Raw genomic sequence first — 3,546 nt, forward strand, 5'->3', positions numbered from 1 at the left:
TCGGGACGGGATCATAATTTCATTCAAATTATGAACCCGTCCCGATTATATATATATCAATAGATACACAATTCTATTCAGAGACTTATAGTTTGGGAATTGGGTGTCACGAAGCTAAGGAGGATGAATTTATGGTAAAGTTGGTGGACAGGGATGCGGGGATGCGTTCAATGCGCTGACAGGTGTTAACAACTGTGGAGAAGATTAGGCCATGAAATCCAGATGCCGACAATGAAAATATCGTATGCAGTCCAGGCAAGAGATAGTGACAACGTGAGAGAAGGGCAACGATTTCGACAGAGATGAAAAAGGCGGCGAATGGGTCGTTGTCAGTGGCAGCAAAGGGGACTGCAATCAGGCAGTGGAGTGGTCACAGGAGCAGCAGATGCGTAGACTTTCTGATGTGATTCTCAGTGATTTTCTTGTCAATTTGGCAGTATTAGTCATGTCCGCTAATGATATTGTAGTAAGGTTTCTTTATTTAACAGTTGATACTCTTAAATTTTAGAAGTAAAAGGGTCGAGAGAATGAGGAGATAAGAAAAAGTCGTTTGTCTACAGTAGGGTCGGACTTCACGACGATTTTACTTGTTATTAGCATTTATAGTTTTTTTAAATCCAATATGTACCCTCAAAAGTACATTTTTTGCTATTTTATAATAGGTATAAAAATATTTTTTCAAAGAAACATTATATAACGGATGGCATCACTAAACGTTTCCACGAAAGTTGAGCAACTACAGTAGTTATTGATTTTCTAGAGTGATTATTTAGAATAATTACAGATAGTATAAGTATAGTTAATATTGTGTTATATTGCACTTGTAGGTATTTTTATGGACGATAAGCTGCTAAAAAAGACTGTTTTGGAATCGGTAACAGATTAATTTGTTTTATATTGTTCTTTATTGGGAAATTTGTTTTTATTTGACAAGTCAAGGAACGAATTGAATTTCACTACATTTGAGAGAAGTTTCTTTTCATTTTCCTTCATATTTTGTTTATAAAAATATTTAATCATTTGTTTTCTATCTACTCGATTTCTTGAAAAATATTTATATTGTTGTATCTTCCATTAACACAATGAATATTATTTCAATAAACAATGCAATGTTAATAATTACATTTTAACAATAATCGCAAAATTTCTTGTTTCTTTTTCCAAACCGAAATTGTCACAACTCGAGCGAATGGTAAGTGTCATTACTGAAATTATTTGTACTAGAAGAGACCTTTCGTATTCTTGAATTACGTGTCTTTCAATGATAAAAATACAAAATTTTACAACAATTGTTAAACCTAAACTGTTTCTATCTATCTGGATATTCTAACATTAATACTGTATATAAATAATATATGTGATTATATCGATGTATTTGTTCATAAGGAAATCGCATCGAGTGAAAAAAACGGCTGCATTAAATGCAAGGTTTGCAAAAATGAGTTTACAAACGAAGCGCAGTTCCTCGAACATCTGAAGGAGAATCCGAAGTGCGAAAAGTTGACTTGTGTCGTGTGTCGGAAACAGTTCAGTCAGATCTCTCATTTAAATATACACAAGTTAGAAATACATTCAAACGAAAAGAAATTTAAATGCGAAGAATGTGATTATTGTACCGCACTTGGATCAAACTTTAGAAGACACTAAAATAAACACTCAAGAAAAAAAGTTTATAAATGTAGCTATTGTAATCGTTCAACTATATGGAAACAGAGTTTAGACTGTCATATTTTGCTAAAACATTCGAAAAAATCAAATTTCACTGAAAAAGTAAGTATTTGTTGGGAAACTTCTATTTTCAAGTGTTCAGATTAGTCGTGTTTATTACACATTCTTATTGCGTTTTCTTTAATTTAGAAGAAACAAATAAAAAATTATATTTCTTTGATTCTAATTCTTGTACTAATCTGTGTATACCTAAAAATATATTAGTAATGTTTTTCGATATTGTATTAGCTTTTGATGTTTTTTTTATAAAAATAGTACTTTTTGTAATATAATTTTGGCTTAGCTTTCGCCGAGATATCTGGATTTGGAAAAATATCGATGCAAAGTTTGCCTGAAATTTTGTCATACTCCATACGCTTTAAAACGTCACGAGATAAGTCATACGGGAAAAAAACCGTTTCACTGTGATTATTGTTTTCGAAGATTTACACGACAAGAGAACTTAAATAAACACAAGCGAATAATTCATTCGACAGTAGAAAAACAATCTTCGTCTCAGGTAAATAAAAGTATATTTATATAAGAATAATATCCTGGTTTAGAATAAACAATAAGTTAAAAAGTTGTTATAATTTTCTATAGTTTTTAACGATATGCACTTGATTGGTATGATTTACATTTATTTACTAACCTTTTCACAGTATTGAAGATTCATAAAGCGATTTAATTATTTTCCGTTTAATTATTTTTGTGTGATATTTTCAATTTTTTTATGTCGTTACACGGACATTTATCTCGACACCACAGAATTATCGATATTAAAAGCAAAGATCGGCCTCGGTTATCAAAACTGGAAATAAAGCCGTTGTCTCTGCTCAGTCTGTCGCCTTTTACTTGTCTTTACTGCTGACAAAGTACACTTGTCCCTGTTTTTGCATAGTGGGTACGTTCCAAAAAACTATGTAAAAAAATTCGTCAAATATACATTACATGCAACCCGCATCAAATGCTCGACAGGATCCACAACTTCAATGGAACAAAAATTCATCAAGTTACAAAATAAACAAGAGCTTTTTTAATCTAACGTCGTTTATCATTAACGTTATTTGTATGTATACAGGTATGTAGTAAACACAAGATTGCGTATCAAGCAAAACCGATATACCGAATTCTCTGACTTGCATATAGTACTAAATCTTCAGTCCTACTAATAGGGTCTAAAGGTTCTGCTATACCTGGGACAAAGATACATAAGATATCGGGGACCAACAGTGGCAATGCGATACCTCAGAGTTCGGTCATCGGTTCGTGCCTCGTCTGGACAAACTGGCCACGTGACGATTTCCGGGTTTTTTCTACGTCTGTAACAACTGAATAGAAGCTACTTACCCTTAAAAGACTTTTTGGAACACTTGAAATGCATCCACCTAACCAAGTGTTTCATTGCTGTAACTTTATCCATGGAAAAGTATCGGTATCGGCAGTGTCGGGACGTCCCTAAATTATCATATTCAACTAATTTTTATGCTATTTATAGACATTCTATTATTGTTATGGTAGTTCTGCTATTACAGTCGACCCCCTATAAGATCATAGATTCGTTCCATTCTTTAGGAATCCAATTTCATACGAGTCCTTCCAATCACAGCCCGACACGTGTCAAGTTTACGGACTACGGCTGATTGAAAGGTTTTCTTCCATAAAATTAATCGATTCTAGACTAATCCGACTCAACATTTCCTAAATATGTATATTTTTTTGGAAATAATCCGTATAAACTACGCTATAAACAAAAAATTGTAGGATTACTTACCGAGTGTGCACCATTCGACATCGCCATTGCTAAAGCTTGTTTTCGTCGCGGAACAGCTCAGCAAA

At 33.1% G+C, this 3,546-nt stretch overlaps 1 long non-coding RNA gene across 1 annotated transcript in view; it reads left to right on the top strand.

Annotated features, from left to right (window-relative positions):
- The first annotated feature begins 1,138 nt into the window (after positions 1–1,138).
- Positions 1,139–3,546, top strand: part of LOC111640268 — an 11,856-nt gene continuing 9,448 nt past the window's right edge. The window contains exons 1-3 of the long non-coding RNA XR_002759246.1: positions 1,139–1,192; positions 1,387–1,770; positions 2,012–2,227. This is a non-coding gene — a long non-coding RNA (uncharacterized LOC111640268). The remainder of the gene's footprint in view (positions 1,193–1,386; positions 1,771–2,011; positions 2,228–3,546) is intronic.

Source organism: Centruroides sculpturatus, unplaced genomic scaffold (assembly GCF_000671375.1).
Source record: "Centruroides sculpturatus isolate CEXI.00-Female unplaced genomic scaffold, Cexi_2.0 scaffold1306, whole genome shotgun sequence".
In the NCBI taxonomy this organism is placed as follows: domain Eukaryota; kingdom Metazoa; phylum Arthropoda; class Arachnida; order Scorpiones; family Buthidae; genus Centruroides; species Centruroides sculpturatus.